We start from the raw sequence: 9,023 nt of genomic DNA on the forward strand, positions 1-9,023 counted from the left end.
GAGCTTGAGAAGGGTGGGGTTTGGGGAGGCGAGGGACTTCAATGCCATAGAGTCCAATAGCCAAAGCATCCATTTTCTCCAGGTGAACTGATCTCTATCGGCTGGAGATAAGTTGTAATAGCAGGAGATCTCCAGCTAGTACCTGGAGGTTGGCAACCCTAGGGTGGAGCCTTAGGAGGGTTGGGTTTGGGAGGGGATAGGGACATTAATGCCATAGAGTCCAATTGCCAAAGCAGCCATTTTCTCCAGGTGAACTGATCTCTGTCGCCTGGAGATCCGTTGTAATCCCAAGAGGTCTTCAGCCATCACCTTCATTTGGAACATGTAAGCAGATCATGGGTGTCTACAAGATGAAGGACGGGGATGGCGTTGTCCCTGGTCAAGGAGCAACACAGAGCACTTTGCACAATTCCCAATCCCCTCTGCCTCTCCCCCTCCTCCACTGGACTACCTTCTGGAAAAAATGTTAACATTCAGTACTTAAAGGTGCTGCTTGTGGAATCTAGTGAATATACATGCAGGTTTGCACAAATGGTGTCTCTTTTACAATGTAGGACTCTCGTTGTCTCGTGGACTGTGGGCTTCCTAGAGGCACCTTGTTGGCCACTGCGTGAACGGACTGCTGGACTTGATGGGCCTTGGTCTGATCCAGCAAGGCTTTTCTTAGTTCTTATGTAGCATGCCTATTATATTAGGTGCTGTGGAACACAGACAGGATAATGCTCCAGTCGTCTTGCTGGTGGGCTTCCTAGAGGCACCTGGTTGTCTACTGTTTGAGCAGATTGCTGGACTTGATGGGCCTTGGTCGGATCCAGCATGGCCTTTCTTATGTTCTTATGTCCTTACGATACATACTTATTCTCTCCAGGATGGAGAGGCAGGATGGTGCTGCTGCACAGGCAGGATGGTGCTGCTGCAGTCGTCTTGTTTGGGGGCTTCCTAGAGGCACCTGGTTGGCCACTGTATGAACAGGCTGCTGGACTTGATGGGCCTTGGTCTGATCCAGCAGGGCTTTTCTTATGTTTTTTGACTGCTTTGGAGAGTAAGGAGGGAATTCTTCCCACTTTGTCTATGGCAACTGAAAATTATGTGTGCAAAACTTAATTGCTAAGCAGGGAGGGTTAAATTTAGGACGGCAGGTGTTATTATTGGAATAATACTGTTAGTGCAAGGCAGTGTTTTTCAACTTGAAGATTGTAGCCTGGTTTCTGTGATGCCCAGTTTGTTCGTTTGTGGAAGAGGAGCACATGAGAAGAATCTGGTCTGTGGTGGACTGGAGAGGTTGCACTTGGCTCATCAGAAGGTTGCTGTGAGAAAGAACCAGTAAACTGAATTCCTAGGCACTAGGCAAGTCTCTATTCACTGTTACCCCTATGTATTTAGTTATAGAAACCCTGCTTCAATTTTCTGAACGTGGAAAGGTTTCAACTTTAAGACATTTTGTTTAACTTAACATTGGCCATTTAGACAGGACTGTTCCCCTCGCGGTCACCCCTCTGACAGTGGTTTGGGCCTCCTTTTGATTATGTGTGCCATTCCCCACCGTCAGAGGTCATCTTGCTCTCCCTGTGTTCCTGCGCATTTTGCCTGTGTTTTCAGGATGCTGTTTTTTAGCCAGGATCCGGAAAATGTGGGCAAAACACATGGAAACGTGTGGGGAGCGCGTGGCGACCTCTGATGGTCGGGAAAGGCATGCATAATCAAAAGGAAGCCCCGAAGCAGTCGGCAGGGGTGACCACAAGGAAACAGCCCTGCATAAATGGCCATTGTCTGGCCTGGTCTGTTCCTGATTTAGCCCCGTAGAACTCCGACAGGATAGGACGTGTTAGTACCCAACCACAGGGGGCAGTCACTTTCTGCAAACCGTGGCTTGGCTTACGATTGTTAGTGAAAATTTCAGCGCCTGTGCAATACTTGTCATAATTATTTCCGAAACCAAAGAGATGGGTGAGAGGAAGCCATGCCACCCAAGAAGAAAGAAAGATGGCTCAGGGAGGACATAAGCTCTCCAAATGTTCCTGATCCTCCTACCCATGATTACGCTACAGCAGCGGTTCCCAACGTGGGGCACACTCCCCACAGGGGGGCAATTTGATTTTTAAGGGGGGCAATTCGAGAATGAGTTATTAGCAGTGGATTTTTTTGCATTTCTTATGGTTCTAAGGGCTCATATACAGTATATGAATATATTTTGTGACACACGTTTTTAAAATTAAAATCAGAATGTACACAGCGGTCAGCAATGTCACGGGGGGTGGGCATCAGGATTTTAGAGATGCTTAGGTGGGGCATGGCCCAAAAAGGTTGGGAACCACTGCGCTACAGGAAAGCCCCAGCTTGGCCTTCTGTACACTGTACATTACAGCATTACAGTTTCTGAGGGCTTACAATCGAAGGCTCCTAACAGCCAAAAGAAAGAAAGAAAGAAAAACACCAGATTTTGGGAGCAATGCTTCCATCTGCTGGGGAAAATGCATGCGGCTGTGTGCATTGTCTTCTGATTTGCATTTTGGTTCCAGAGAATCGAGGTGAAAGGAGCCGTGACGGATCACATTTTTGTCTCGCCCTTCCGCTGTTAACTTCACAACACCCCTGTGAAATAGTCATAGAATGTATTGGTCTGATGTTCCAAAATGACAAGAATGTAATGGCTTTTTCTTTTTAAAGGACCCGAAGCATAAGCAAGCCTTTTAATGCGTCACTTTAAATTAATCTGCGGGCTTATGAACACACGGTCTCTCGTGTTTTCCTTTTGCTCTCTGCCATGCGGGTTCTGACTTGTGCTGGGGAGGGACCTAATTCACTGCTGCATTTTATAGTTTCAGAAATGACTTTTTTGGGGGGGGGCTTTCCCCTCCTGGTAGCCTCAGGGGCATCTTCAAATCTATGCATCGCTGAACACTATCTACTTGAATTCAGTCTACAACATCTTCTAGCCAGAGAAGGCTGCAGACTTTGGGTTTTCCCATCATGCCCTGAAATATCTTTGTGAGCAGAGAGAGAGCAGCAGTGTGCACTGATAGCCATTTGCCTGTGATATGGGTAGCAAGGATCAGCATTCCCCCCCCCTTCATGGCATTTTTTACTTCATTTATACCCGACTTTTCTTCCCAAGGGGAACCCAAACTGGCTTACATCGAGAGAGCCAGCGTGGTGTAGTGGTTAAGAGCAGTGGTTTGGAGCAGTGGACTCTGATCTGGAGAACCGGGTTTGATTCCCCACTCCTCCACATGAGCAGCGGAGGCTAATCTGGTGAACCGGGTTGGTTTCCTCACTCCTCCACATGAAGCCATCTGGGTGACCTTGGGCTAGTCACAGCTCTCTTAGAGCTCTCTCAGCTCCACCTACCTCATGCGGTGTCTGTTGTTGGGAGGGGAAGGAAAGGTGATTGTAAGCCGGTTTGATTCTTCTTTAAGTGGTAGAGAAAGTCGGCATATAAAAACCAACCTCCTCCTCCTCCTCCTCCTCCTCCTCCTCCTCCTCCTCCTTCTTCTCCTCCTCCTCTCCATTTTATCCTTACAATACCCAGTGTGAATTCGGTGAGGCTGAGTGTGTGTGACTGACCCAAGGTCCTCCAGCAAGCTTCTATGGCAGAGAAGGGATTTGAATCTGGGTCTCCCAGATCCTAGTCCAACACACTAACCACAATCACCTTATGTTCCTGTCATGTGTAAGCTTCCAAAAGGTTATCTTATTTTTAACCCCATCAGATGAAGGAAAGTAGATGTGGGATGGATCGTTATATAGCAGCTTTTCATACATGTGATGTTTTCATTGTGAAAATGGTGTCAGGAGCATGTATATGGTGAAATCTCCACTGCAATTTGCCCGTCCCACTTCTTACTCACAACAATGCACTTCCTAACATGAACACGGACTCTGGGACCAGGGCCTGCAATAAACCAAGATGCCAACTCTGTCCCCATATTCACTTTGAGAACACACGTCATCGGATCTAACAACACCAGCCATACCACCTCAGGTTCATTCACCAGTTCCTCTCCCAATGTTATGTATCCCTTCAAGTATCAGCAATGTCGTTCCACTCTCTACCTCGGACAAACGGGTCAGTCCTGGCACAGAAGAATAAATGGGCATAAATCTGACAACCAAGTCACAGCACTCAAACACCGGCTGGAGAACATTCGTTCCAGGACATTCTGTTGCTGACCTCAGAACGGAGAAGCTTCAAGGGGAGGTTACAACACAAGATTGCTGGACTTGAGTTCATTCACAAATTCAGGACAATGGACGACCCCCACCCCAGACTGAATAGGGACATAGGATTCTTATCTCACTGTGTGTGTGTGTAAAGTGCCGTCAAGTCGCAGCCGACTTATGGTGACCCATTTTGGGGTTTTCATGGCAAGAGACTAACAGAGGTGGTTTGCCAGTTCCTTCCTCTGCACAGCAACCCTGGTATTCCTTGGTGGTCTCCCATCCAAATACTAACCAGGGCTGACCCTGCTTAGCTTCTGAGATCTGACGAGATCAGGCTAACCTGGGCCATCCAGGTCAGGGCTCTTATCTCACTACAGATGCTAATTTTCTGCCCCCAAGCACTTCCCTTCTGCCCTGATCAAGCTGATTACAATGTGCATTGTACTTCTGCATCCTGAATGTTTGCAACACCCCTCCCACCTTCAGACTAGGGTTGCCAACCTCCAGGTACTAGCTGGAGATCTCCTGCTATTGCAACTGATCTCCAGGCGACAGAGATCAGCTCCCCTTGTGAAAATGGCTTTGGCAATTGGACTCTACGGCATTGAAGTCCCTCCCCTCTCCAACCCCTGCTCTCCTCAGGCTCCGCCCTCAAAATCTCCAGGTATTTCCCCAACCCAGAGCTGGCAACCCTACTAAGGTGCTACTGGCCTCGAATCTAGCAGTTCTACAGCAGACCAACAGGGCCACCCTCTGAAGAGATCCACTGTAATTCAAGGAGATCTCCAGGCTCCACCTGGAAGTTGGCAACCGTAATTAGTAGCCATGGTTTCCTTGAACACAAGAACACATGAAGCTGCCTTCTACTGAATCAGACCCTCGGTCCATCAAAGTCAGTACTGTCTACTCAGACCAGCAGCTGCTCTCCAGGGTCTCAGGCGGAGGTCTTTGACATCACCTACTAGTCCCTTTAACTGGAGATGCCGGGGATTGAACCTGGGACCTTCTGCATGCCCAGCAGATGCTCTACCACTGAGCCATAGCTCCTCCCCATGAAGAAGATGTTAAAGAGAAGAGAATGTGAACAATCTGGTAGGGATGGTGGGAAAGCTGCTTCATGCTTTTGTGTATTCAAGTAGGCAAGAAGAAAACTAAGGGGGGGGGGAAGGTTGTTTTCCCACATCACAAGAGTGTTGCGAGACTTTTCTCTCTGTCCCTTTCAAAGCTGTTTCCTGGCAAAGGCAGGTGTGGCCGCATCACTCTCATTCCAACCTCTTCAAGATAAGAGTCATTTCAGGTAAAAGAGAAACCTTGCTCCATCCAAAGTTCAAGGAGTTTATTGAGAGGAAGGCAGAGAAGGATCTGAGAGCCACGTTCCGGACGGGGCAAGGTAAGTCAACTTTGCTGTGGAGTAGCAAAACTGTGCATTGCAAAAAAATTAAATTAAATAAATCCATTGGTCATACAAACAATAAATACGATCATAAACATACACTTGCTCAATGCTGGGAGTTCAGCAGACCTTGAAGCAACGTAATGAACTTGGCATGAATGTTTCGACGGCGGAAATTTTGCTCCTGAAATAGCAGCAATCCCAATTACAGAGACGGTGAACGGTGGCATAACCCTAGAATGTCTGCAGTTGTTTTTTTCTATTAAAGGCAAAAACAGCAACAGCAAAGGAATCCTGTTTCTGACCACTCAAGATCTGTCCCAACAGATTTTGCTTGTGCATCAAGCAAGGAATCCAAGTTGGGCTATGGTCAGGGCCGGATTAAGACCTTTAGAGACCCTAAGCACGTAAAAGATTTTGGTGCCCCCATATATATGTAAAAAACAACAATATTAAATTATTTAATAATTCTTTAGAAATAAAAATAATATGTTGAGCCGAGTGCGATTAGTGTGGTTATTCTCAGTTCCCACTTTTTCTGCATGCTTATGTTTTTTTTTTTAAGGATAGGAGTAAAACTTGTGATGTTCAGCTGTTGTTTTTTTGGAGTCACTGTATGTATGTAATTTTTTCATCCCTTTTTGTGGACCCTGGTTCAGCTGCACCATTTGCAGTTTTGCACCAATCTTTTGGTTCATGGTAAATCTGGCAATGGGAAATTTCTGTGGTGCCCCCCTTCCCTTGATGCCCTGAGCATGTGCTTATTTTGCTTAATGGTTAATCCAGCCCTGGCTATGTTCACATTTGCCGCTTCAAGTACTTTCCCAACCCTTCTTCCCGTTGCTTCAAGGCAGCTTTGCAGTACTTTGCAACATTACAAATCCCAGCAGGAGCCTTTCAGTTGAAGCCAGTTTTACAGTTGAGACCCTGGAGAGCCGCTGCCGGTCTGAGTAGACAATACTGACGTTGATGGACCAAAGGTCTGATTCAGTATAAGGCAACTTCATGTGTTCATGTGTACTACAGTCCTCTGAGGCACTCAGTGTGCTAGGCTGAGGGATGCCAACATCCAGCTGGGGTTGGGAAATACCTGGAGATTTTGAGGGCGGAGCCAGAGAAGGGCAGGGTTTGGGGAGGGGAGGGACTTCAACACCATAGAGTCCAATTGCCGAAGCAGCCATTTTCTTAGGGTTGCCAACCTCCAGATACTAGCAGGAGATCGCCAGCTTTTACAACTGATCTCCAACCAATAGAGGCCAGTTCACCTGGAGAAAAGGGCCACTTTGGCCATTTGACTCTATGGCATTGAATTCCCTCCCCTCCCCAAACCCCGCCTCCTCAGGCTCCGCCCCCAAAACCTCCCACCAGTGACAAAGAGAAACCTGGCAACCCTACATTTTCTCCAGGGGGAACTGATTTATGTCGCCTGGAGATCAGTTGTAATAGCAAGAGATATCCAGCCACCACCTGGAGGTTGACAACCTAAAATGGGGCCTGGCATTCTCCTGGAATAATGAATGATCTCCAGATTACAGAGATTAGTTCCCTTGGAGAAAATGGCTGCCTTGAAGGGTAGGCTCTATAACATCACATTCCCGTTAAGCTCCCTCCCCAAACTCCAGACTTCCCGGGCTCTGCCCCCAAATCTCCAGGAATTTCTCAGCACAGAGCTGGCAACCCTAGCTACGCCCCAACCCAGGAAATAGAATTTGTTTTTTCTTTCCACATTCTAAATTTTGCTGGGATCTTGCAGACAGTTGCTTTAGTTAATACACATTTTATAATATGGCAACTGTTTTCAAAACAGAACAGCCTCACGTGATGCTACGCATCCCTGTGAAAAACCTGCAGAATCAATTTTTGAATATATGGAAAACAGAAATGTGGTTCTATATGATAGGCGGTTAGGCAAGAAGGCTGATTTGTGTTCCATTTTCCTGCCCATGTGATCTCAGTCTTACAGTGCCATCCTAAGATGTTACACCTGTCTAAATCCATTGAAGGTAATGCATTCAGAAAAATGTAACTCTGCTTAGAATGGCACTATTAGACAACTTGAATTCCAGCTCTGTCTTCTGCTTTAACTCAAGTGAATACATTTCCTAGAGATGTGGATACAATTCAGGGGATCCAACTCTGATAGCACTGACCCCTGATCCTTGGCTAAAATTGCCAACTCTTTTATGATTGCTCTTCCCTCTGGATTATATCTTTGATCTGAGATTTATGTACAACTACAATTGCCAGCTGCAGGTTGGGAAACAGAGTGGAGCTCTGTTTAAAAAGGTAAAGGTTGTCCCCTGTGAAAGCACCGAGTCATTCCTGACCCATGGGGTGACATCACATCCTGACGTTTACTAGGCAGACTGTGTTTACGGGGTGGTTTGCCAGTGCCTTCCCCAGTCATCTTCCCTTTACCCCCAGCAAGCTGGGTACTCATTTGACTGACCTCCAAAGGATGGAAGGCTAAGTCAACCTTGAGCCGGCTACCTGAAATCGACTTCTGTTGGGATCAAACTCAGGTCATGAGCAGAGCTTTTGACTGCAGTACTGCAGCTTACCCCTCTGTGCCCCGGGATGCTTTTTTAAACGAACAGAGAGTTTAAAAATATTTCTTGCATAGACTCAAGTATATATATCGGATAGAACTAAGAAACACTCATCTGGCAGTATCTGGAAAATCTCAAATTGCCCCACCGACTTTTTAAAAACCTTTAGCAGGTGCCAAGAAAGGTGTTGGCAGATGCCACAGCACCACGGTCACCGTGTTGGGGACCCCTGAATAAACGGTTCATAATACAATACATATGGAAACTGCTAGTTCATCTCACTTAGTATTTTCTACTCTGAATGAAAGTGGCTTGCTGGTCGAGGAAGATATTCCCCAACGTTTGCTACCTGAGAACCTTTGACTGAAAATCCCAGAGATTGATTTTGGGACCTTCATGTGCTGTGTTCCTGAGCCGTAGCTCTTCCCTGCTATTTAACTGCTGAAGGCAGCAAACCTTAATCCACAAAACAGCTCAGCTTTTGAACTCTTCCTCTAGCTTGGGACAGAATCCAGGAGCCCCAGCTTGCAGTTTCCCTTTCCCAGATGAACCGAGGAATCCTACCCGGCCATCCCCACATTCGAATCAGACAGGCCCCTGTTCCCTCTAAGTGATACAGACAATATCATATTGTAAGTCCTTCTGTTCCAATCCCCGGGAGCAAGATCACCTCCTGGGGTAAAGGATCAAGTCCACGAAAGGCAAAACAAAAAACAAAACAAAACTGAAAAAGCTCCATCAGTTTCTGCAAATATCTTGAGTGTGGGTACCAAGGTGTTTGCGGCTCAGTGAATACTTCGTGATTTCCAGTAGTGGAACATGAATCCTCCTCCATTTGGCAGTTCTGATGTGCACCATTTTCTTCCAAGCTACGGGATTAGCAGAGAGTCCTTCCCAAGGGAGAAAACACCCGCTGTTCT

The sequence above is a fragment of the Euleptes europaea genome, chromosome 18 (assembly GCF_029931775.1).
Source record: "Euleptes europaea isolate rEulEur1 chromosome 18, rEulEur1.hap1, whole genome shotgun sequence".
Lineage (NCBI taxonomy): Eukaryota > Metazoa > Chordata > Lepidosauria > Squamata > Sphaerodactylidae > Euleptes > Euleptes europaea.